General features: G+C 40.4%; 1 protein-coding gene across 1 annotated transcript in view; it reads left to right on the top strand.

Annotated features, from left to right (window-relative positions):
- Positions 1-27,755, top strand: part of serpinh2 (serine (or cysteine) peptidase inhibitor, clade H, member 2) — a 204,126-nt gene that overhangs the window by 89,794 nt on the left and 86,577 nt on the right. Inside the window, exons 6-8 of the mRNA XM_067446540.1 lie at positions 22,160-22,251; positions 25,295-25,401; positions 25,493-25,577. The gene's annotated coding sequence lies outside the window, so the exon portion shown is untranslated. The remainder of the gene's footprint in view (positions 1-22,159; positions 22,252-25,294; positions 25,402-25,492; positions 25,578-27,755) is intronic.

The raw sequence follows: 27,755 nt of genomic DNA on the forward strand, positions 1-27,755 counted from the left end.
TTACAGAGAAAAGAGCACTTGGAACATTTCGTGAATAGCATCAACAACTCTATTTGTGTTCTTGTGAAGAAAGTCATTCAGGTTTAGACGATATGAGGGTGAGTAAATGATAACAGAATTTTCATTTACAAAGGATTAGTTCACTCTAGAATTAAAATTTCCTGATCATTTACTCGCTCCCATGCCATCCAAGATCATGTCTTTCTTTCTTCAATCGAAAGAAATTAAGGTTTTTGCAACACGTTCTCACTCTCAACTCGTCACATATTAATGCTTGGTCAGGCCCATCAGCGTCACATTTTAACCCACAGGAAACCACTTCAGCATAATTTTTCGACGAGCATGGTGCTCTATTCATTTCAATAAGAAACCTTTGGCGTCATAAACAGAACATTGGGCACATCATCATAATGAAATTATATATTGGGTTATAATTTTGCCATTATTATGACATGCTGGAGTATTTTTTTATTTACATTTATTTTTATTTACGCTAGTTAGACACGTTTGAAAATATAACCCAACCCCATCCCATCCCTAAAGCTACCTATTTGTGTGTTATGTGATATAAAACACAGGGTATTAAAGGCAGATAGCCTACCACTGCTTCCACAGTTTATTCAAAAAGTACAAATATTTCAAGTGTTCCCCAAAAGCGATCAACGTCTCCATCCGCCGAAGATCATGCGCACATCAAATTTAAAAAATTGCCTCCTGTAGAAATGTTACATCAGATTTCATAGTGTAATATTGCATTGCCTCTCGTATGTCTCATGACTAATTGCGTCATTACGTCAGCATTAATTGTAAAATGTCATTGGCTCTCGTGTGTCTCGTGACCGATTGTCATACTTAAGAGTCAGGTGTATCATTTCATTTGAATGTGATATGAATGAGTGCATTCAAGGAGCAGCGGGATCATAATTTCAGTGATTAAAACATTAAGATCAACTCTGTTCTTTACATGAAGATACCGTATGACTCCAGACTTGGAATGCAACACAAGTTAATAGTTTTATACGGTTTTTGGTCAGTTTTTGCAATAAAAACCTGTGACTGTACTTTTATTTGCCTGTTATGTGTTTTATATTGTTGAGAAGCTGGTAGGTTTAGAGGAGCTGGGTAAGTTGCTCCAAAATATAAAAGTAGCCTATAAATATTCATAAAATCATGTCTACTTTTACAAACGCAAAGAATGAAATACGTCTTGATCTGACTCATAAGGCAGTCAATAGAAATGAATGGAGCAACCTCCCGTCAGAAAATGACACTAAAGGGTGAGATATAAAGTGACGCAGAGGGGTCCTGACCAAGCGTCAATACGTGACGGGACTTCAATGGGGTACAGCGGGTTGATGGTCCAAATTGCAGTTTCAGTGCAGCTTCAAAAGAGCTCGACACGATCCCAGTCGAGGAATAAGGGTCTTATCTAGTGGAACAATGTCATTTTCTTTTTTTTAAAACCCAAAACTGTATATGATTTTTAACCACAAATGCTCGCCTTGCACTAGTTCTGGCGATGCACGTCCACACATTACGTCGTCACGTTGGAAAGTTCACGCTTGACATAGGCGAAAGGGTCACCTCAGTGTTTATGAAGCAAACTTGCAAAGACTGTTAAAAGCCCTCTAAAAAAAGGTAAAACAACTATGTCATGCGATTTTGAAGTGGGAGAAAAAAATTAGTTGTTCACTCATGACTACTAGTTGTTCTAACATGACTACGTAATACATGCAGTCGTGGACGCTAGTGCAAGACGAGCATTAGTGTTTAAAAAGTATATATATATTTATTTATTTTTAAGGGGGGAAATGACCAAGCGTTTTGCTAGATGAGACCCTGTAGTGCCCCTCTTGGATGACATGGGGGCGAGTTAAATATCAGGCAATTTTTATTCGGAAGTGAACTAATCCTTTAAAGTGGGGGTGAAACACTCAGTCAATCTCATGTCAATCTTGAATACCTATAGAGGAGTATTGCATCCTTCATATTTCCAAAAAGTCTTTAGTTTTATTATATTTATAAAAGAAATATAGGCTGTACCGAGTCTTTCCGGAAAAAAACGAGCGGCTGGAGGCGTATCGAGTGGGCGGAGCTAAAGAATGACGATTGCGCAGCTACAGCACGAGAGCTTCTGAAAGCTGACATCCTCAAGCGTGGAGAAGAAAACGTTACCCTAATAAATGGCCATCAGTCAGATTCAACTAATACAGATATGATCCATAATGGAGAAGCAACAGCATCAGGACGTCCGTCTCTGTGGTATGGACTGTATTTAGTGGCCTGTCAACATTTGTGTGTGTTTACTCGCAGTTTATGAGGACATGATTCAGTTTATGGACTATTGTATGCGACTAAACCTTAGCAGTAGCAAGCAACATGGTTTTGCACGTCAGAATAGTGTAACGTTATACATAGAACAGCAATGGAGTAACCGTTAGCGCATTTGAATGACGAAGCACGCTTTGTGAGAACGCTAGGTTTATGTTTGGGTGGTTTTACAATAAACAAACTGACACCTATAGTGGTCAGCTAAACAAATGTATTTAAACACACACCATAGATCGCATGCTCCATTGATAAATTAACTAACGCTATACACGATCGTGTCGTTTACTGATGTTTACTCACGCGACGATAGCCAACAGCAGAGACATTTGAAGCAGTTTTACTCACCGGCTGCTTCCAAAGGAGGACCGAACCTTTATCGCTGGGACCGCTCCGTCAAAAACACACTTCTTTGGTATGATTTGGTGAAGTCCTGACAGCAGTGACCGTGGAGTTCCGCGATGTTGTGAAGCTTCCCGTCATTTCTGCGTTCAAATCGGTTCAAATGCAGCGCTGCCTTCCCGGAATGCTGTGCTGAAGCGTTGAAGTCGCTCGACGTCACCCATAGGAATAAAGTGGAGCGCGGCGCCTGGATCGACTGGATCTGCACCTGAGAGAGTGTTTATGGGCGTGCATTTCCTCTCTCGCTCTAGTCACGCGCGCGCGCACCCTACCGGGAGAAGAGCCCGTACGGCCCATACAAGGACATTTCCCCCGATTGATGTCAAGCGGACTCGTACTCGAAAAAAACTCTCCGAAACTTGTGAGAAACCGGAAGGAGTATTTTTGACACAGAAATACTCTATCAAACGTCCAACATTTTATAAAGTTTTTTTTAAAGTTTCATAGAAACTTTGTCTATGTTTAGGATGGGAGTCCAAGTCTTTAACAGTGTAAAAAGCTCAGTATGCATGAAACAGCATTTCACCCCCCCTTTAATGTGAATAAAGATGTTTAAAACGTGGAAGGCACTTTGGAATAAACCAAGAAAGCACATAAAACAAAAGTATAAATAAATATCCCTTGGCCAAACATAATCTAGCCACACAACATTTATAATAATGACTACATTTGTTTTTCCATTAAAAGCTGAACTGTTGTCCGTCGAGGTAATGAGAGGAATACGGGCAGTGGTAAGGACACATCCTTCATTGTTTGGCAGACATCAGACGAGACTCAGCAACACGGATGAGGTAGAACTGCGGGGTGTCGGAGGGTCAAAGCTGGATCTCCGTTTCTTCATTTATTGTCCATAAATCCCTCTTTTGGTTGTCTTTTTTTTATGCTAATAGCTGCTATATATAGTTGGTGGGCTAAACTCTCATTGTGACCACCGAGCTGTGAAGTATAACAGTATAACGGAGCAGAGCTTGTATTGAGCCTCAGGCTACCTGTGTGCTTATGACAGGATTAAACTGGGCCAGAGCCAGCTGGAGCCGAAACACCAGCGCTAACATGATCACAGAAGCACAGATTTCACTCATTAGTAATTGAGCTCAATGAGCCATAGCCTATATACATCTAATAAACGTGTACGCTATTTATTTATTTATTTGAAACATTTTACTGCTTGTATTTATAGGTATAGTAAAAAGAAAGCGACAACAGGAAATGGAGGAAATAAAGAGGAATTAGGCTAGGAAATCTTCCAAGGCAGATGAAATCTTACTGAACCTGTTAGGCGTAATGTTCCCATGAATCATAACAAAATCTTGAGGGGACATAATTAATGTCTTAATTCAGATCTAAACATACAGTGTGTGTGTTTTCAGGGTAGAATTACCCTTGTATTGTAGGTAGATATCGATTTATCACGAATTTAGTGTGATTTAATTATATACACACTACAAATGTGGCACTAAAACATCTAGATGGTTATAATAGATTTTTATTTCCAATAACATAAAAAAATCCTTTAAAAAAATGTATCATGGTTTCAGCAAAGATATTAATCATCAACCTTTTTTTTACATTGAAAATAATCATAAATGTTTATTGAGCAGCAAATCAGCTTATTAGAATGATTTCTGAAGGATCATGTGACAATGAAGACTGGAGTAATTCTGCTTTGAAAAAAGTTATTTTAAACTGTAATAATATTTTGCAGTGCTACTGTTTTTACTAGTTACTGTTGTTCTGATCCAATAAATGCAATATACACGGATCAGGCATAACAGCATAACATAGCATATGAATATATGAAATGAATAACACTGATTATCTCTTTATCTTATCACCTGTTAGTGGGTGGGATATATTAGACAGTTGATGTGTTAGAAGCAGGAAAAATGGACATAAGGAGTTTAGCGTGTTTGACAAGAGCCAAATTGTGATGACTAGACGACTGGGTCAGAGCATCTCCAAAACTGCAGCTCTTGTGGGATGTTCCTGGTCTGCAGTGGTCAGTATCTATCAAAAGTGCTCCAAGGAAGGAACAGTGGAGAACCGGCCACAGGGTCATGGGGGGCGAGGCTCATTGATGCACGTGGAGAGCGAAGGCTGGCTCGTGTGGTCCGATCAAACAGAAGAGCTACTGGAGCTCAAATTGCTCAAGAAGTTAATGCTGGTTCTGATAGAAAGGTGTCAGAATACACAGAGCATCTCAGTTTGTTGTGTATGGGGCGGCATAGCCGCAGACCAGTCAGGGTGCCCATGCTGACCCCTGTCCACCGCCGAAAGCACCAACAGTGGCACGAGAGCATCAGGACTGAACCACGGAGCAATGGAAGAAGGTGGCCTGGTCTGATGAATCATGTTTTCTTTTACCTCACGTTGATGGTCGGGTGTGTGTGCGACGCTTACCTGGGGAACACATGGCCCCAGGATGCACTATGGGAAGAAGGCAAGCAAGCAGAGGCAGTGTGATGCTTTGGGCAATGTTCTGCTGGGAAACCTTGGGTCCTGCCATCCATGTAGATGTTACTTTGACACGTACCACCTACCTATTATTGCAGACCATGTACACAGACTTGGCCTCCAAATTCCCCAGATCTCAATCCAATCGAGCATCTGTGGGATGTGCTGAACAAACATGTCCGATCCATGGAGGCCCCACCTCGCAACTTACAGGACTTAAAGGATCTGCTGCTAACATCTTGGTGCCAGATACCACAGCACACCTTCAGGGGTCTAGTGGAGGCCATGCCTCGACGGGTCAGGGCTGTTTTGGCAGCAAAAGCAGACCAACACAATATTAGGAAGGTGGTCATAATGTTATGCCTGATCGGGGTACACGCACACTCCTGACACACACAATGATTTTAGAGTGTCTAAAAAATGTCAATTGCAATTTATATGCAATTAAAGTAATTTTATTAATTAAACGGCATATGTAACATTTTAATCGATGAACAGTCCAATAAAACTGCGTTTATAGGCAATGATATGGAAGTGAATGGGAGATCCTTACACGCGTGTGTGCCTGAAGAGAGAGAGAGAGTGACTGTATGGGATATATGAGTGGACGTTTGATGCCACTTGTGTTGCAGCACTCAATCGTGTGCGCGCGCGCGTGTGTGTGTGTGTGTGTGTGTGTGTGATAACAGCATTGAGATCAGTCTGCTTCTCTTGACTCTCTGCTGCTGGGGCTCCTCACTGAGATTGCTGTGAATTATTCTAGCGCACCATTTCCATTTCCAATACAAGACCAGACACTCGCACCCCAGGAGGAGGGACTGGAGCTTTAATTCCATGCTGTACGTTTAAGTGTGTGTGTGCGTGCGTATTGTTGAATATTTAATGAGACAAAACCATAGTATGAATATTTAATGATGACATGTGTCCCATATGGAGAGTTCAAAGACCACCACGCCCACAGCTCAAGACGTGTGTGTATGTGTGTGTGTGTGTGTGTGTGTGTGTGAGTGAGTGAGTGAGTGAGAGAATGAGGGAGATCACAGGAGTGTGTGTCTGTGTTTTAGAGATTAACGTTTGTGTGTGTGTGTGTGTGTGTGTGTGTGTGTGTGTGTGTGTGTGTGTGTGTGTGTGTGTGTGTGTGTGTGTGTGCGCACTGGTGTGTCTTAAATCTCCTCTCAGCTTCTCATATCTGTCTATATCTTATTCTTCCCCGCGTCCCTCGTTCTTATCAGTCCTTTTGTTTATCAGTCTCAGCTATTGCTATCTGTCCGTCTCTGACAGACCTCTCTTTTAATTTGCACTCTCCTTCTGTCCATCACTTTTGTCCTCTACTAGACTGTTTTTAATGCTGGTTTGTCCATTAGTGCGTACAGCTGCGAGTGTGTGGCATTTGAACACACACTCATTGGAATTAATGAGCTTTAGTGTTCATTAGCTGCTAAATACAATGACTCTCGCTCTCTAACATATCAGTCTGTTTCTAGTCCTTCCTAATCTGACATGCTCTCTTGATTGTGTATCAATCTGAGTCTGTGTTTCTCCCTCTGGACTTCAATGCAATTACTCACATCTGAAGCAGAACACACATGCACCTATAAACACACACACACACACACACACACACACACACACACACACACACACACACACACACACACACACACACACACACACACACACACACACACACACACCTTATCCCCACCACCCAGAGAGGAAATATCAGCATCTGCTGTGAGAGAGAGAGACATTAATTAACCCCGCCCCTCTGCTTCTGACGTGCCCCTCTTGAACCCCCTGCTTTAATCCACACCTGAGCCACACACACACACACAATCACAACACTCACGTCTGTTCCTTCCAAGAAGTTGTGTTGGTAATGTAAGTGTCAACTCTGTGTGTGTGACTGGCAGCTACAACATCATCAGGATGAGCCTGAGCCTGCGGTGAGGAAGCGCCGCTCACTCATGAGCTGAATCCTGTCCCCCTTCCTCATGACGGATCAAAAATATACAAGCTAATTAAACAAGATTATCTATCTATCTATCTATCTATCTATCTATCTATCTATCTATCTATCTATCTATCTGTCTGTCTGTCTGTCTGTCTGTCTGTCTGTCTGTCTGTCTGTCTGTCTGTCTGTCTGTCTGTCTGCCTGCCTGCCTGCCTGCCTGCCTGCCTGCCTGCCTGCCTGCCTGCCTGCCTGCCTGCCTGTCTGTCTGTCTATATCTATCGTTTGTTCTTTCTGTTTTTCTGTCTGTCATTGTATTCATCTATAATTCTATAAATCAATAGCCTGGATGCCAGGCGAATTTAGCCCCACCCACAAACATTTTAGGTCGAGCAGTTCGGTCTGGCCTCGCTCCATAGAGGAGTAATTATCCCCGAACAGCAACTGTTTGGACCAATGAAATCATCAGGGCGGGCTTCAGGTGATGATGGACAGATGATCAACAGTAACGTAATCATCACGTCATCAAAGGGGCTTGGATTATATTTGTTCGAATCCTAAACGGAGAGCTTGTTTGTATCTGCATCACCTTCACTATTTCTCTCTGAAATGATGATCATGTTGGGTAAGAACTCTGTGTATTATTAAATTCTTTTATTTTTTTACAACACCGGCAAAGATTGTTTATTCCAGCGCGCGTGCAGACAGGGTTGCCAAGTTTTTACAACAAAACCTGCCAACTACTAGCCCTAAACCAGCCTTTCTCAAAGTGGGTGCCGCGGCACACTGGGGTGCCCCCTGACTGTGTCAGGGGTGCCGCCAAAAAATTACGTAGGCTAAAAAAAAAAAAAAAAATCTGAAATTTCATATATAAAATATATTTGAATTTATATAAATACATTCAATGCCTCTTCATAAATGCCTCTTCTTCTTTGTATCCCTTTCGCACGTACGATCACACATTCACACATGTGATTAGAACGGTCAGTGCATCACGTTCATTCAAATGTAAATTCAAATGTGCTTTCGCGTTGGCTTGCACTGAGCCAGAGACAGGCGCACTCAGAGCTGTCATATATCACAATTTTTCAGTGTTTTCAGCCACATAATGTTTATTTTGGGTTTCATACATATACGTACTAAAAAAACAATACATTTAGAGTTTGTAAAATACACAATGATGAAAAATGAAGAGGCAATAATAATCCTTTCCATTATAATTAGTTTTATTCATATCAGATACACATTGTGTCAGTAACTTTAAAGTTGACTCTATTCTTCTCCCAGTTCACCTGCCACTTACTTTTATGTATTTTGGGAGAAGTGGATGAATTCACGTCTTGTAAATCCAACAGATCCGATTTTCAGAACTGCGCCTGCGGCGGTGATGGTGGCGCCCATCGTGTATACAGCTCAACTAACGCGATCGTTAAGGTGTTTAAACAACAAAACACTTCCACTTGTATATATTTGACAATCGGAATATCAGATATTTCATGCCATATCTAACAAATTTGTGAATATTTTGAATAAAAAAGGAAAAATGACATAAAAGCAGATCATCATTCATTCAGCTCTGTTGTTGCTGCGGTGTGTCACATGACAAGCAATGACGCGTCACCATGGAAACCATAAAGTGACACATTAATAACGGTCGCTTTGAAAAACTCACGCAGGGGGGTCAGCCAGAATGTTTTACATTTGCGTGTGAAAGGGTTAAACATATGAGCGGATTAATAAAATTGTAAATTAATTTTAGATAAATATATATATATAAAATTAGCCATAAAAATCCGTCTCACATCAGTAACTGTCATGACGTCCTAACCGGGGTCGCGTGACTGTGCAGTTGCTAACATTGTTTTATAATTTAACCGCGAAAATACATTCACAAAGAGCAAGAAACAAGCAACAGCAGCGTGGATCGTTTTTTAAAAAGAAAAGCCCCACAAGAACCGGACAGTTTTTACTTTGAAATGGAGTATTATGCTCTGTTCATTACTGTCCGGTCTAAATAAACAGGACATTTGCATTTAAATTTGGGTTATGCAGATTTTAAAATATATTTTAAAATATATTTTAAACTGGGGTGCCTTGAAATTTTATGCACTTTTGAAAGGTGCCCTGACTGAAAAAAGTTTGAGAAAGGCTGCCCTAAACAATAGCTTCTCGGGGGGTTCTCCGGGGGAAAAATGGTGTTTGGGGGGTAAAATGTGTGTTATTTTGGCAAGGTTGCCTGCTAAAACTCACACTCATGGGTCTATATATCACATAATAGCCGCTTCAACCCGCGGACATAGAAAACAACCCGCGGAAAAAAACGCGGACTTGGCAACACAGTGCAGTAGAGCTCTGTTGACATTTGACAATGCGTCGCTTCGTTGCTCTGATTGGTTGTCGGTCTGTCCAATCGAGGTCTTTCCTGGTTCGGTTGAAACACGCCCCATAATCACAGCCCAATGGAGCAGTTTCAGACTCATATTCTGACTAGAATTGAGGATGACAACGTCAGACTAATAAATCAGTGTATCTATCGTTATATCTGTCTCTATCTATCTATCTATCTATCTATCTATCTATCTATCTATCTATCTATCTATCTATCTATCTATCTATCTATCTATCTGTCTGTCTGTCTGTCTGTCTGTCTGTCTGTCTGTCTGTCTGTCTGTCTGTCTGTTATGGCATCTTCCTGCTGGCATCTTATTTGTAGTTTGAAGACAATAGCTGTTACCAAACTAAAACTAGCACATACAAATATTATAGAATAGTACATTTTGGCTAAATTTGATTTTTGTTTTGAATGAAGTATAAGTATACAGTAATTATAGTCAACATTTCTCTGAACTCATTTACCATTTTGGGTTTTGTCGTAGTGGATTCTAGGATTGCCTTTCCTGCTCAGGATATCATGTTGATGTGTCCGCTCGTGTTATAGGCAGCTCGCTGGGTTTCGGAACTGAGCTTGAGTGTGCCAACCTTTGAATGGTGGCTCGGCCTCACCCCAATCTCTATCCTGCTCTCTCTGACTCTAATTGTTACCATCTCGTTCCTTTGTTCTGTTCCTTTTCTGCTTCGATTCATCCAAAACCATGTGTCCATCCAAAAACCCAAATGCCATTTGTGTGTGTGACTGCAGTTACAATACCAGAGTTTTGGAGAGCAACCAATAAAACCAACGAGAGAGAGAGAGAGAGGGAGTCCTTTGTGACTTCTCAGTTTTTTTTATTGCTCCTTTATGAGATTTTTCTTACTAATGGCACGTTGAGCCTCCTGTTCTCTGTGTGTGTGTGTGCAATCCTGGCAGCATCGAGCATTAAAATACAGCATGCGAGATGTGGAAAAATGGCCGAATCCCACCGGTACTTTATGGCGAGGAGGAGGTCATCGCGTTTCTGAGTCATATTCAGATGTCGGGCAGATCTGGAGAACATGAAGAATTTGAATGACCTTGGACAGTTACACTTGCTCACGGATGGGAAGATGGAAAGCGTGAATGAGGTGTGTGTGTGTGTGTGTTGTGCCGACATCAAACCTCTCTTTCTTTCTCCCCTCTGCTTTGACTGACAGTTCAAGGAAATAGTCACACCTATGATTATTAAGTGTGCACCTCCTGGGCCCTGCAGGCCATTAACTAGCAATTCAAATGTTTGCAAATAGTGTGTTGTGTGTGTGTGCGTGTTTACCCCCCTCGCATGCAGATTAACTTACGTGCACATGTTTTAATTATGCTCATTTCCTGATTTTGCACAGTTGTGTTTGTGTGATTTGATTCTGTTGCGCAGTACTTAATATATAAACAGAGGAAATGTCTTCTGACATCTTGTGCAAACAAAACCGAGGTGTGTGCATGTGTGTTTTATTTAAAAGATTTATTTTCTTTTTTTAAGAGTCAAACCTGTTTTTGACAGATGACATCTCAATCCTGCGGTTGCAGGTGTTCAGTGTGTGTGTGTGTGTGTGTGTGTGTCAGGGTCATACCTTGCCTCTGGCTCTTGGAACGGTAGTCAGGATAGGGCGAGCGGCAGAATGCTGAGCGGATAGTGGGCGGAGCGCAGGAAAAGATTCACACCTCTGGAATGTCTTTACTACTGTTTGCCACTGGGAATCTCCTCTGCACTCTGTTTTTCTCTCCTCCTCGTTCCTCTCCCTCGCTCCTGCGCTCTTTCAGACAGTGAGGAACAGATGGGGCTAGACAGGGTGTGAAGGCACACCTGGTTTTCATCCACCAAGAGAGTGAGAGACAGCATGAGCAAAAAGAGAACAGACATGAAAAGACAGAGAGGGTAAAAAAAAAGTGGAAATGTTTCGTGATCTCTGTCGATTATAGTTTACATGAGTTGGGATCCGAGCAGACTACCCTAGGAAACGTTTAGCCATACTTAGAGTTTACAAGGGCATTTTGGGACATGGAAAATATTTATAAACTTAAATGAAAAGCTGCATAGATGGGTCCTACTGTAAGTGATATCCCACAATCTAAACATTTGCTTGGTTATATTTAAAGTAAGGCTGAGCGATATGCAATATCTTGTTAAATAATGCGATATTCGATATGTTGAAGTAGAATAAAATCATTCAGATATTGCGTGCCATTGCGATATGTACATTCAAATCAAAATTAGGAGCGTTTAAAAAAAAGTATAATAGGGACACTTCAGCGCTCTTCAATTTCTTCTTTGGGTTCTCGTCTTCCAAAAGACATGTGCCTCTGGCTCTTCTATCCTCTTGGTTTAAATCCAGTTTTCTTAGAAAGCACCTTCTCACTAATGTCTGCGTTGGGTTTAGCACATAGTCCAAGTGTTGAACCTGTAATCCCTAAATTTGGTTGCTATAGTGATTTCCCAGCAGGCTTTATGATAAGGACAGATATTGACTGAATCTCGGCTAGAAAAAGCATGTTGTATTATGTCTTAACCTTTAGATTATTTCTGTTCATGGCTTAAAGTAGGTACGTATCCCGCTGTTTTAGCTGTCAGTAAGAATTTGTCCAGAGGAAATGTTGAGGTCAGTCCTGCAGAGATGAACGACCTGCTGTAATGTGAGATCATTGGTTGAGTTAGCAAATGCTATATATATATATATATATATATATACACTCACCTAAAGGATTATTAGGATCTAGGGATGGGCATTTTCCCAAAATATTGTATTTGAATATTTGGGCTCATAAAAATCGAATATTCGAATATTTGTTTATTTAAATTAGGTATTTTGAGAAAATGAGAGGGATGTTTTTGTTTTTTTTATCAACATGTCATCACCATTTCTGAACAAACTTGTGATTAGGTAATGTACACAACACGCTTACGCTTAAGGTTTTAAAACATTAAACAGTATGTGTAAAAAAAAAAATATGCCTAAAGAACAAAAGCATTATAAGCTCAAGCAACGCGAGCAGAAAAACACTAAGAAATCAGAGCGCACCATGTTATTGTGCAGAACGTAAAGTTACATACACACACACACACACACACACACACACACACACACACACACACACACACACACACACACACACACACACACACACACACACACACGCACGAGTCAGTATGTGGTTGTGGTGTTTGTATTGTTTCTCATTTTCATGTTGAGAGAAACGATAATATTATTGGATGATGATATTATTATCGGGTGAGAAAACTTGCCACTTACAGACGTTGTGGAGACAAAGCTAACGGTTAAGTGAAGTTTAAGTGAAGCACTTTGTGTTTTCTGTTCTTAAACCCTCGATGAACTTTAAAAGGAAGCATTTGTCTCGAGATCATTTTGCTATCTAAAGCCGCGTTTCCACCGCAGGAACTTTATCCAGGAACCAGGAACTGTGGGTGGTACTCGGTGTGTTTAGACCGCAGGAACCAGGGTCTAAATGAAGTTCCGGGTAAATATTTCCCCCTCCAAACGGCTCTGCTCGCGAGGTAGTACTTTTTCAAAGTTCAGGAACTTTCGAGGGCGGGACTTGGGCGCTGAGCATGCTGATTGGTTGAGCTCACGCAGCCTTTTATTTCAACCGGCATTTTTTAAAGTCTTTTGCAAGGTTCGGTCTATGTTCAGTAAATATCAGTCTTGCTCTCTGTCTGGTGGCGCGCGGTCGTCTCAGCCATCTCACGTTCAATATCCGTAATAGCTGATAATTATATACATTGTCATTTTAAATCTAGCTTTACAAGCTTTCTGAATATGCTGCATGCTGCCGAATCTGCATATTAGTGCTCTTTTCTGTCGTTGTTAATTACCTCTTTAGTAAACCTATACATAACCAGCAAAAGCAGCACAGCTTGAATCTCTTCCATACTCATTATTATTTTTTTTACAGTCTATTTTTCACCATGTAAACGACCTGACCGATTACTTTTAAGTGTGTGTCCTTACATGACGTGACGGCGCGCGCCGCGCTCATGTTGACAAGAGAGGAAAGTAGATTTTTCTGAGGGGTAAACTTTTGATTTCGTAAGTTATGAAGATAATGTTGGAATAATGACAGCGTATATTGCCCCAGGCAGTTTTTACTTTAACTGCGCCTGACAGAAGAATTTTTTTTTCTGAGATGATTATTACACTTTACAACAAATAAATAGCTTATATAATACTGTATTAGTCCTGGTGGCCGTTAAGAGTTGCTATGGCTACAGTAAACACATTCCAGCTGCTGGAGAAAACAGCGCTGACATTTTTGATGCGGCAGACAAACTGCATGTGACAAAATGATTGAGATTGAAAGTCATCACATGTAAACACCAGATCGGTTTAGATAACGTCTCATGTAAACAGTCCACTAAATCTTTCAATCGGTACAAAAAATGTCATAATTTTTTGTTCATTTTTGCGGTCGCGCAAAAATGATTGCGCACAGTCCTACATCTCCGGACTAATTTGCCTAATCTTCTCTGAGCTTTAGATTGTGGTTGCAGGTCTGGGGGGAAAAAAGTTCCTGTAAAAAAGTTCCTGGTACAAATTGTTCCGGGTAATTTTGGTGGAAACGGGGCTATAAGTAATCGCGCCCTCACTCGGGGTACAGATGGGCTTACCCGCACTCTTGAACGCAGTGATGCTCTTTCCTCATTCGGCTGGTGTTTGGATGTGATTCTCGTTGTTCTGGTGATATTATGATTACACAGTTTCATTAACTGATTTTATCAAAAGTAACTCCATTTTGTAAGATCATTTTCAATTGTCATCTAAGTAATTCCAAAGTATCGCAAGGCAGACGACAACATTTTGTGATCAATGCACTCACCTTATTTACCCGCTCCACAGCGCCATCAAGTGGATTTAGTTATAACTGCGAGTTTTAGAGGGTTTTCCCATGGATTCACTGCATTTACAGCCAGAAAATCAACGCAGTAAAATTCAAATAGTATTTTTAGCGTTCGAATATTAATTACAGATCGACAATTCGAATATTCGTGCATACCCACATTCTTTTTCCTATTTGTAGTGGAGATGAGTGGTGCCCGGTGGGGTCTTCTGCTGTTGTAGCTCATCCGCCTCAAGGTTGTGTGTGTTGTGGCTTCACAAAAGCTTTGCTGCATACCTCGGTTGTAACTAGTGGTTATTTCAGTCAAAGTTGCTCTTCTATCAGCTTGAATCAGTCGGCCCATTCTCCTTTGACCTCTCGCGTCAACAAGGCAGTTTCGCCCACAGGACTGCCGCATACTGGATGTTTTTCCCTTTTCACACCATTCTTTGTAAACCCTAGAAACGGTTGTGCGTGAAAATCCCAGTAACTGAGCAGATCGTGAAATACTCAGACCGGCCCGTCTGGCACCAACAACCATGCCAATCTCAAAATTGCTTAAATCACCTTCCTTTCCCATTCTGACATTCAGTTTGGAGTTCAGGAGATTGTCTTGACCAGGACCACACCGCTAAATGCATTAAAGCAGCTGCAATGTGATTGGTTGATTAGATAATTGCAATAATGAGAAATTGAACAGGTGTTCGGTGTAACTGGTAAACTATGTTCTGTAAAAAAAAAAAAAAGCTTATATATATTTACACACTGTTCAGACATAACATTATGACCTCCTTCCTAATATGGTGTTGGTCCTCTTTTGCTGCCAAAACAGCCCTGACCCGTTGAGGCATGGACCCCTAAAGGTGGTATTTGGCACCAAGAGGTTAGCAGCAGATCCTGAAAAGTACTGTAAATTGCAAGGAGGGGCCTCCATGGATCAGACTTGTTTGTTCAGCACATCCTACAGATGCTCAGTTGGATTGAGATCTGGGGAATTTGGAGACCAAGTCAACACCTCAAACTTGTTGTCCTCCTCCTCAAACACCACACCGGGAACAGCCCACAAGAGCTGCAGTTTTGGAGAATCTCTGACACAGTCGTCTAGACATCACAATTTGACTCTTGTTAGACTGACTCAAATCCTTACGCTTGCCCTTTTCTCCTGCTTCTAACACATCAGCTTTGAGGACAAAATGTTCACTTTCTGCCTAATATATCCCACCCTCTAACAGGAGCCGTGATGAAGAGATCATCAGTGTTATTCACTTTATCTGTCACTGATCATAATGTTATGGCTGATCGGTGTATGTGTATTAATTTTTTTATGTTTTTATTTTTTTTACCGAACACAGTTTACCGGTTCACAGTTTTTTATTTTTTATTTTTTTATTTACTTGTTGCTATTATCTAACGCTCGCTTACAGCTAATCATTAAAAACATTCATAATGTTCAACTGTTTAATGTAATCTTTAACAAATCTCAAAATGAATATCTATTCTTTATAATGTGCATCATAATGTGATGACTACATTTACAAAAAGATTGATTTTTGTTTCTTGTGTTTCATTTTAACATGCAAAAAATAATGAAAAAACAATAAATAAATTGTCTTGATACTTCCCTATTATTAAACCCGTAGTGTATTTTGTATGAAAACATCCACAAGTGTCACAGGTCGATGTATCAGAGCACAGACTCCTAATGGCTCCAAATTATACCAACTGTCAGCTTGAGTTATGTTTCTGACATGGTGCTACACTGAACAATCATTTGCAGCTCTGTTGAGTTCCAATCTTCAATATACCATGAAATATATTATTATCATCTTATGTTTATAATATGCACAACATAGTGGAATATACACCTTGTTTATTTATTTTTTAGATGAAATGTTTGTTTCTGAATTTCTCTCATATCTTATCAAGCAACATTTTTTTCAGACTATGGTAACAGCCTAAATAAGATGAATAAGGCCAATAAATAAATACAGAATGTGTATTCATGTCTGGGCTTGAAAACTGTACGCTTTACAGTGCAGCGTTTCTGCATGTGCATCTGCTCATATCTGATGATGAAGACTTGAAATTCATCTCCTGCTGTCTGTAATTTCTAAACATGTCATATTATGTATGAGTGAAGACTGCACAAACGCACGTGCCCCATTTCTCTCTCTCTGTGTGTGTGTGTGTGTGTGTGTGTGTGTGTGTGTGTGTGTGAATATTAATGTAGGCAAGGCAAAATTCAGATGTATTGTGTGTGTGTGCGTGTGTGTGTGTGTGTATCTGAACCAGCTAATGTGCGTTTATGTAATTATTTGTGTGATAAACTACTCCTGTGTGTGTGTATTTATGCTTTTGGTGGATATTTTGTGCGTGTGTGCGTTTTTTAATAACTTGAGTTGAGTAGAGGCGTTTTGCGATGTGAAGGCCAGGTCTTTAATAGTCTGTGCGGTCACACTCCTCTTGATGGGTCAAAGAAGCCACCGCAGGATCCACAATGAAGCCGCTGCTTGAATTGTGATGGAGCAGGAAATAGTAGTAGTTTCAGGGTCAGGCGGTTTGTGTTTAGAGACATTTAAATTACACTGAACAGAAACACTTAAAGAAGCAAGACTTATATTTGCATTTAAAGTGTTGGTGTTACCTTTCTCTCTCTGTGTCTCCTTGTCCACTTTTAAAGATAAATGATCTGAACATTCTTTGGTTTTTGTCCTTTTTTTTAGTTCTCCTTGTATCAATCATTAAATGTAAATGTACATTGATAATTAATATCAATGTATTAAATGTAGATATCTACTTTTTGTTAGTTGGAGAGGCTACTTTGTAGCTACAGGCACAATTTAAGATAGTTTAAACATAAACCTAAAAATAGTTAGCTTCCACATGGACGGCAGGACCCAAGGTTTCCCAGCAGAACATTGAAGAAAGGGCTTGGGCGTCGTGACGTTATTACTTGGCGTGGTGGCCATGTTGATGGCCTCCTTTACTGCTACTCGGACTACTGCACACTGTTTATAGTCGTACTCCCTCTCAGTCATGTGTCTTAATTAATTCAATTATTTTTGCGTTATTTCAACTATGGTAAACCGTTGCTGCATTTTGGGGTGTAACAGCGCAACACATACAGTAATCGCCATGGGAAAAAGGTCGAAAATGGATTAACTTTCCACGGCTTTCATTCTTGGAGGCGCAACCACGGACAAGAAGCAATAACAGTACGATGTGCAAAAAGCAAGAATTGTCACACAGTCAGATGTTTTTCAGTGTTTATTTGCAAGTAGTCCTGAGAACACAGAATGGTGCAGTGCAGTTGGAATGCTTCAAGGTGAAAGGTTACAAATAAAAAATGGACACAGAAAACGGAGTGCAATTTCTAACAATAATAAATATAACAATAATAAATAAACTTTTTAAAAATAAATTCGGTAACACTTTATTTTGATAGTCCACTTTAGACTTTTTACTGACTATAAGTAACTTTGCAACTACATGTCAACTAACTGTCATTAGAGTATTTGTAGACTGTCTGATTAACATTTACTAAAACTTTATTTTGTTGGTCCCCGACAGACATTCTACTGACTATAAGTAAATTGGCAACTACAATTCAACTTATTCTACTAACCCGAACCCTAACACCTAACCATAACCTACCACTCTACTGACAGTCTACAAATACTCTAATGACAGTTAGTTGACATGTAGTTGCAAAGTTACTTATAGTTAGCAGAATGTCTAAAGTGGACTATCGAAATAAAGTGTATCCGAATAAGTTGAATTGTAGTTGCGAAGTTACTTATAGTCAGTAGAATGTCTGTCGGGGACCAACAAAATAAAGTTTTCGTCGTCGTCGGTACTCCATTCTTTGTTGGGAAATTCACGTGGATCCAAAACTTTAATAGTTCCGATTTTGCCATATAGCGGTCCCTGCCTTCCCTATTTAACGTATCCCGGTTAATTCCACATCCCTTTCGGGATTTTAACATGTTTTTTCTTTCTCCCAACTCTGCTTCTAATCGTTCGACTTGCTGTATGTTTACATTGGCGAGGCCATCAACATGGCCGCCACGTCCCAGAATGTAACGCGGCGCCCAAGCCCTATACCTCCGCTGGCTTGCCTTCTTCCCACCCTGACTGGTCTGTGGCTATGCCGCCCCATATTCAACAAACTGAGATGCTCTGTGTATTCTGACACATTTCTATCAGAACCAGCATTAACTTCTCAAACCTCGGCCGCCCATGACCCTGAACATGAATCGTTCAGATGATCCTGTTGAGTTAAAAGAATGCACTTACAGTATAGTGTCGGATGATTTCCTCAGCGCTCTGCAATACATTCTGACAAAAGACAGCGATGAGTAGTTTTGTCACGCGTGACTATAGAAAAGTAGCCTAATGCATTAAAAGCGTTGGTTTGAATAAACAAAACAAAAATTATTTCGTACTCCAACACTGTTGTTTGTTAGCCACTGTTCTCATCTTTGTAAACCTGCTCGCATTTTCTACTTTAAAAACACAAACTAATTTCAAATTGGATTGCATTTTTATGCCTCCCAGATATATATCATTGGATTTTTTGAAGGGAGAGAGAGAGAGAGAGAGAGAGAGAGAGAGAGAGAGAGAGAGAGAGAGAGAGAGAGAGAGAGAGAGAGAGAGAGAGAGAGAGAACTAAATAGAGATGTGTGGTGTTGTGATGTGATGTGATGTGCATGGAAAAGAAATGGAAGCCAAGGGTGAATGTGAAAAAAGGTTCACCAGAAGAGAGGAGGGAGGGAGAGTTTAGGTGAGAGGAGAGGTAAAATAGTGTAAGTGCAGGTTCGTTATCTCCATTAGCACCTGCAGGGCTAACGAGGCTGTCTCTTCGTTACCATGGCGATGGCATGTCATACAACACACACACACACACACACACACACACACACACACACACACACACACACACACACACACACACACACACACACACACAACTAAACTAAAACCCAAAGCCCCCCACCCCCACCCCACAGGTAATAAAAACAGAAAAACACACATCATTGTTCTTTATCACACAACATTTTCAGCATGTGTGTGTCTGTGTTTCTTCTACTTTTGTGTGTAAGTGCCATAAATGAGTCTGTCTGGTTTGATCAATAGACAGCGATTGCTTTGTGTGTGTGTTATCCCTCATTTTACACACCTCCATGTCTACGCCATCCTTAAAATCACATGTGCAGATGCATAGCACGAAACCCTGTACACTCGAACCCGTTCGATGGGATCCAGAAGGATTGAGAATTGTGTGTGTGTGTGTGTGTGTGTGTGTGTGTAAGAGAGACAGTGTGTGTTTTATCTCTTGTAGTTAATGACTGCAGCACAGCTCTACAGATATTGCTTGTGTTGAGTGATCTGTGATTGTCTCCGACCGCTAGCCATTTATCAGAGCTATATGAGAGAGAAATAGACTGCGGGGAAGACGAGAGAGGGAGAGACTCCAGATAAGTGATGGCAGAGGTAGGGATGAAGGTAAAAAGAAGTGTAAGTTCATTTCGTCACTGTCCTGTCTGTGTGAGGGTGCGTCAGGGGCTCTTTCTGTGCACAAATACACAGTGTGTGGGATATTATAGTGAGATTTGGGTCCCTTGCAGATGGACCGATACACAGACACACAGCAGGCCTGCTTAATAATTAACAAGGCAAATCTATTATATGAATATTTAATGAGGATCGTTCATGCTCTGTCCTGATTCAGGAGTGTATTGCTGTGGGAATGTCTGTGTGTGAGATTGTATATATGAGTTACACATTGTGTGTTATGTTTAAGCTGTTGTGTAACACCGCTCTCAGTCAGACTTTCTCCGACATATATGGTGTTGATCACAGATGGGAATTGGAGGTAGTCTTTTTCACTATAATAACTTGTTGTTATATTGTTGTTTTGTTTTTTAATTTATTTTATTTTCATTTAATGTAATTTTTTTATTATATTTATTTTATTTTGTTTTATACCCTTTTAATGCCACATTTAGTAAATGTACTTATCGCATTGAATTCATCATTTTTGAATGATTAAATATTTAATAATTTCATATTATACTTAAATAATGGCAAATTCAGTGTTGGCACTGAATTATTTTATTTGAATTTATTTGTATTATATTTATTTTATTACTTAAAGTCGCAATGTAACAGTAGTAATGACAGATCTTTTTTTCCATATTGTGACACGCTATATTACCAAAAGTTTTGGGACGCCTGCCTTTACCTGCACATGAACTTTAATGACCTCCCATTCTTAATCCGTAGGGTTTAATATGGAGTCGGCCCACCCTTTGCAGCTATAACAGCTTCAACTCTTCTGGGAAGGCTTTCCTCAAGGTTTAGGAGTGTGTTTATGGGGATTTTTGACCATTCTTCTAGAAGCGCGTTTGTGAGGTCAGGCACTGATGTTGGATGAGAAGGTCTGGCTCTCAGTCTCCGCTCTAATTCATCCCAAAGGTGATCTATCAGGTTGAGGTCAGGACTCTGTGCAGGCCAGTCAAGTTCCTCCACACCAAACTCACTCATCCATGTCTTTATGGAACGTTGCTTTGTGCCCTGGTGCGCAGTCATGTTGGAACAGGAAGAGGCCATCCCCAAACTGTTCCCACAAAGTTGGAGCATGAAATTGTCCAAAATGTCTTGGTATGCTGAAGCATTAAGAGTTCCTTTCACTGGAACTAAGGGGCCAAGCCCATTCCTTGAAAAACAACCCCATACCATAATCCCTCTCCACCAAACTTTACACTTGGCACAATGCAGTCAGGCAAGTTCGGTTCTCCTGGCAACCGGTGAACCCAGACTCATCCGTCAGATTGCCAGACAGAGAAACGTGATTCTTAACTCCAGAGAACACGTCTCCACTGCTCTAGAGTCCAGTGGCGGTGTACTTTACAGCCCATTCCATGAAGCTCTCTGTGCACTGTTCTTGAGGCAATAATTAAACAAAAAAGAAAAATGTACACCTGTGGTCATGGAAGTAATCTGAAAATCTGAATTCAATTATTTGGCAATATAGTGTACATCCGAGTTAAACAGGTTTTTGGAAAAGGAAAAAAAAAGGAGGGCGGGGACTTGGTTCTATCCATCAGTTGTTGTTTGGATGGAGGAGTCTGATTGGAGAAGTCTGGCATACGTTACCAGAGATGAGGTGGGGGAAAAAACATGGATAAATTACACAATAAGACAAATAACATTGACAAAGTAAATTTTCATTTCATGCCAACTTTAAAAAACGAAGTGCATTAAATATATCCAAGTAATCATATGCAATGACTTTGGTGCAATTTATTGTCTTATTTAGTTGGTTAGTTGACATTAAAAATATCCAATGAATCACTTGCATGGTATAGCTTTAATGGTCATCGATTAGTTAGGTAGGTAGGTTAGTATAGTTTAGTTTGTGTATATCCGTGTAAATGTGTATTTATCATTTTGCGAATGCTTTAGGAATGTAAAGCTGTTTTTACCTTGCCAATGAAACCACTTGAATCTGAGAGAGCGAGAGAAAGAGAGAGGGAGCAACAAACTCAAGGAGCAAATAAGAAAGACGGCAAACATGGGAGAATAAAGGAGAAAGTTTGTGTGTGTGTGTGTGTGTGTGTGTGTGTGTGTGTGTGTGTGTGTGTGTGTGTGTGTGTGTGTGTGTGTGTGTGTGTGTGTGTTGCAGTGATGTTCTCGTTCCCATGCCATTTTCTCTGTTCCAATATCTGTGAGAATTAGAAACTCACACAACTCTCTGTCTCTCTCTCTTTCTGCACTGACAGCTCAATGTCAACAATGACCCAGAGCGAGGGAGGAGAAGGAGAGGTGGAGAAGAAGAGGGGTAGCTAGGGAACTGAATGAGTGAAGGAGAAAGGTGAGCAGCCAGTAATAACACTGCTGTGTTACTTTTGAGCAGTAAAGGATTGCATTTATCAAAGCTGAGCTTGAAGAGGGGAAATATGAAAGATGGAGGAACACAGAGCCAGAACAAGGGAAGTGACTTAATGGTTGTATTCTGGGAAGTCAGAGATATATGGCATGTATTTTATACCGAATGCATGTTTACATTGCCTTTTTGGACCAGATTTATGACCTTGCAGTTTATAGCAAACAAACACGCTCAGTTGAAAAATGGCTTTCTGAATTATTCATCAAGGAAAGTCGCTTGATGACAATTTACGATTTTGAGGTATTGTAAATGAGACTTTCCATATTTTCTGCCATCTAGTCACATTTCCGTGTTGTAAAGATGCGTTTTATGTGTGTTTCCCATGGCCTTTCAGCACCTGTCTCGCCACTCCAGATACATGCGTTTACGTGACATGGAAATGAACATGACCATCCTGAGACAATGATTTCAGCCTCATCACATGACACCTGCCATAACCAATCAGCATCATGCTGCAAACAACTGCCCTCTTGAAGTGCGCCTGGGTGTCGTAGACAGTGTTTGATTTGAATTTGAATTTGAAATATCGCCCTCATTACGATTTTCATTATCTAATCAATTATTCATGAGTTAGGCAAACGAAATGGCTTAGATGCTCAGCGAGCACTCGACGAGGGCGATTGGCCTTGAACTTGATTTTCGCTTGATTTCGCATTTTGCATCGTTCTCTCCCCCCACCTTTTTTTTTTTTTTTGCTCTGTTTTCACTGTCTCTCTTCAAAATTTTCTTTCCACAAAACGAAAAGTGCATGATATTCCCAGGGGTGCGCTTTCCCCAGCTTTCAGAAACTTATTCTGTGCCACGTTCAGTCAAGAAAAAGCGAGTGAAATGGGGAAAGAAAGAGAGAGAGGTAGAGAAAGAAGGAAATCAGGATATGTGCAACGCAGAGCAATGGATGACAGCAAAACAGAAGGGAAGATGGAGGGTTGGCAGATGGAGGGATATGAGAGCTTTGGGACTCTGAGAGAAAGAGAGGGAGAGAGAGAATATGCCGATCAGAAGTATCATGCATTCAAACTGAGGGGGCACATGCAAAGTGGATTATAAATGCGATTTTAATTTATACATTACTGATTGTTTTAGTTGCCCAATTATTGTAGGTAAAAATGTGTTTATCTAGGACACTGTGACAGAAATGTCTACATTTGCAGATTTGCATTTGCTGAATTTATAAAACAATAAATATATATGCATGTGTAGACTGTATATATATATTTATATCATTTACAAACCTGATTCCAAAAAAGTTGGGACACTGTACAAATTGTGAATAAAACCAGATTGCAACGATGTGGAAGTTTCAAATTTCGATATTAAAATGTATAATTTTAAGGGAAAAATAAGTTGATTTTAAATTTCATGGCATCAACACATCTCAAAAAAGTTGGGACAAGGCCATGTTTACCACTGTGTGGCATCCCCTCTTCTTTTATAACAGTCTGCAAACGTCTGGAGACTGAGGAGACAAGTTACTCAAGTTTAGGAATAGGAATGTTGTCCCATTCTTGTCTAAAACAGGCTTCTAGTTGCTCAACTGTCTTAGGTCTTCTTTGTTGCATCTTCCTCTTTATGATGCGCCAAATGTTTTCTATAGGTGAAAGATCTGGGCTGCAGGCTGGCCATTTCAGTACCCGGATCCTTCTTCTACACAGCCATGGTGTTGTAATTGATGCATTATGTTATCTGGCATTGTCATGTTGGAAAATGCAAGGTCTCCCGTGAAAGAGACGACGTCTGGATGGGAGCATATGTTGTTCTAGAACTTGGATATACCTTTTAGTATCGATGGTGCCTTTTCAGATGTGTAAGCTGCCCATGCCACACACACTCATGCAACCCCATACCATCAGAGATGCAGCTTCTGAACTGAGCACTGATAACAACTTGGGTTGTCCTTGTCCTCTTTAGTCCGGATGACATGGCATCCCGGTTTTCCAAAAACAATTCAAATTTTGATTCCTCTGACCACAGAACAGTTTTTTTTACTTTGCCACCGTCCATTTTAAATGAGCCTTGGTCCAGAGAAAACGCCTGCACTTCTGGATTATGTTTAGATATGGCTTCTTTTTTGACCTATAGAGTTTTAGCCGGCAACAGCGAATGGCACGGTGGATTATGTTGACCGACAATGTTTTCTGGAAGTATACCTGAGCCCATGTTATGATTTCCATTACAGTAGCATTTCTGTATGTGATGCAGTGCCGTCTAAGGGCCTGAAGATCATGGGCATGGTTCTCTGGCCTTGACCCTTACGCACAGATTGTTCCAGATTCTCTGAATCTTTGGATGATATTATGCACTCTATGTAGATGATGATGACTTCAAATTCTTTATCTATCTAACTTCAAAACAATTTTTCTCTGAGAAACTCCTTTCTGATATTGCTCCACATTTTTTTGCCGCAGCACTGGGGGAATTAGTGATCCTCTGCCCATCTTGTCTTCAGAGAGACACTACCTCTCTAAGAGGCTCTTTTTATACCCAGTCATGTTGCCAATTAACCTAATAAGTTGCAAATTTGTCCTTCAGCTCTTCCTTATATGTACATTTAACTTTTCCGGCCTCTTACCTATCCCAACTTTTTTGTAATGTGTAGCTCTCATGAAATCCAAAATGAGCCAATACTTGGCACTACATTTCACAATGTCTCACTTTCAACATTTGATATGGGGCACTGAAGGCTGGAGCAATGATGCTGAAAATTCAGCTTTGAACACAGGAATAAATTACATTTTAAAATCTTTTCTAATAGAAAACTCAATTCAAATCCAAATTGTTTTAAAAAAATTTTTTTTTTTTAGAATATTACTATTTTCCTCAAATAAATGCATGAAGTTCTTTCAAATACATGTAAGATTAAAAAAAAATTAGTCCAGAGTCCAGACTTTTGATATGTGCATGTACTCAACATTGACACAATTCATTTGTGCAGATACATGCATTTAAATGACACATTGTTCTCTTGCAGGAAAAGGACCAAAATTATTGATGATATTCAATCAAGTGCGCTGAGAATGTCCCTCCCTCTAATGCAAATGAACTAGAAAACAACACATCGTGGTTCATGGCTGTGAGGTAACAAAAGCCTATGGGCTATTTTATTTTATTTTATTTTTTTATGTTATGAGCCTTTCGATATTCACTTTTTCTCTTTATGTCAATACAGGAAAAAACTGTGCTCATTGGCCGATTTCATAGGGCCTTTTGAAAGTGAGCCAGGACTGCCACCGGTGTCCCCTCTGAAATAACAGGTGCGTGATGTCCATGACGAACACGGTAATAGTAGCATCTCATCATATGGTGACGGTAAAATGAAAAGAGCGGACAAATGGACAGAGAAAAGAGCGCTCTTGAGGCATATCTCATTCAACATGACAGCTTTCCAAGAGGAAATTATGTTTAAATAAAAATCTTTTTCTTTCTCGCTCAGCCTCGGGAAGATAAATAAGGAAACGTAATGAGAAAAGTTTGTGCAGGAGAAGAAAAGCCATTGTGTCTGTATATTACCGGCCACAAATTACGGCCGTTAAAACACCTCTTTGCTCCAGCTCCCCCTCACCAGCCATCCTCTGCCTGAGCAAAGATAAACACAGGCCCTAGATGGAGGGTAAAAAAAGAATCCAAATGAAACAAATGACCTCTTATTTTCATTTCATTCAACCCCCCCCGCCCACCCCCTACTCACTCCTGCTCTTCCTTTCTCTCTTTCTGCTCTCGCTAATGGTTATTTGCCTTGGTGGAAAAGGGTACAGTGTTCTCAAAGAGGAGAAAAGACTCTCTTCCTATGAGGGAGAGGAAGAGAGGGAGAACAAGGGTGTGGATGGGAGAAATAAAGGCAGAAAATATTTCATTTAGATCCATTTTCATCCCCAGCGACACAGATCCCCTTCCTCTGGCTACAATAAAAGAAAAAACACTGAGAAAGCGAAGGGGGGAGAGATACAAGGGGGTGAAAAAAGAGAATTACATGTCAATATTTGTTCCCTTTGGCTCCTCGGATAAGGGCTGATACATTACCTAGAACCTCTCCCTGTAAACCAATTCAATAACGGCGGGGTTTGCCGAGGATCACAGTGACTCAGGGGGCAGCACGGAGAAACAACAAGAAATGGAAGCGAACAAGTGGGGAGACGGAGAGATGAGTTGAGACTGGCTTAAGTGAGAGAGAAAGAAAAAGAGTACAAAAGCAACTAAAATCACTAGTGCAACCAAAGAGATGGGCTACAATGAAGGCCCTAATTGTTTCTGCCACCAAATGTTTAGTCCAGGGATGTCCAAACTCGATCCTGGAGGGCTGCTGTCCTGTAGAGTTTAGCTCCAACTTGCCTAGAAGTTTCTTGTATGCCTAGTAAGCCCTGACAGAGTATTTCTGTGTCAAATACACTCCTTCAGGATTCAGACAAGTTTCAGAAAAATCTAAATTGTCTTAATTAATTACTTACATGGCATTTACAGCTCAGGCGATTGGCTTAAAACATGTTGTGCTCCCATGAGCTGAATGTTGTCTATGTATCACAAACTTCCTTGCTCAACACAGCTCAAAAACATTATTGGTAGAACTAGTCAACTGGCACAAGTCCTATTGCGTTTTAGTACATCGTTAACATTATTCCAGATCTCATAAAGGCTTTAATCAGAAACGACTTCATCTGATCCATCTGTGAGTATATTAATGAAAGAGTGTTCATCACCTTCTGCAGGTATTATCTTCTAGCACCCTCACACGCCAAAGCATATGTCTTTATTTCCTGTGAAACAAGATTTTGACATTAACGGCAAACCTCTTTTACCATAAAACAAAACGGACAATAATCATTGGGTTTCAAGGTCATCTATCTATCTATCTATCTATCTATCTATCTATCTATCTATCTATCTATCTATCTATCTATCTATCTATCTATCTATCTATCTATCTATCTATCTATCTATCTATCTATCTATCTATCTATCTATCTATCTGTCTGTCTGTCTGTCTGTCTGTCTGTCTGTCTGTCTGTCTGTCTGTCTATCCATTGATCGATAAAACGAAACAGATAATAATCATTAGGTTTCTAGGCCATCCATCCATCCATCCATCCATCCATCCATCCATCCATCCATCATCACTCCATCCATCCATCCATCACTCCATCCATCCATCCATCCATCCATCCATCCATCCATCCATCCATCCATCCATCCATCCATCACTCCATCCATCCATCCATCCATCCATCCATCCATCCATCAATCACTCCATCCATCCATCCATCCATCCATCCATCCATCACTCCATCCATCCATCCATCCATCACTCCATCCATCCATCCATCACTCCATTCATCCATCCATCCATCCATCCATCCATCACTCCATCCATCCATCCATCCATCACTCCATCCATCCATCCATCCACTGTACTCAAGTTCTTTTTCCATTATATAAAA

The sequence above is a fragment of the Pseudorasbora parva genome, chromosome 1 (assembly GCF_024679245.1).
Source record: "Pseudorasbora parva isolate DD20220531a chromosome 1, ASM2467924v1, whole genome shotgun sequence".
In the NCBI taxonomy this organism is placed as follows: Eukaryota; Metazoa; Chordata; class Actinopteri; order Cypriniformes; family Gobionidae; genus Pseudorasbora; species Pseudorasbora parva.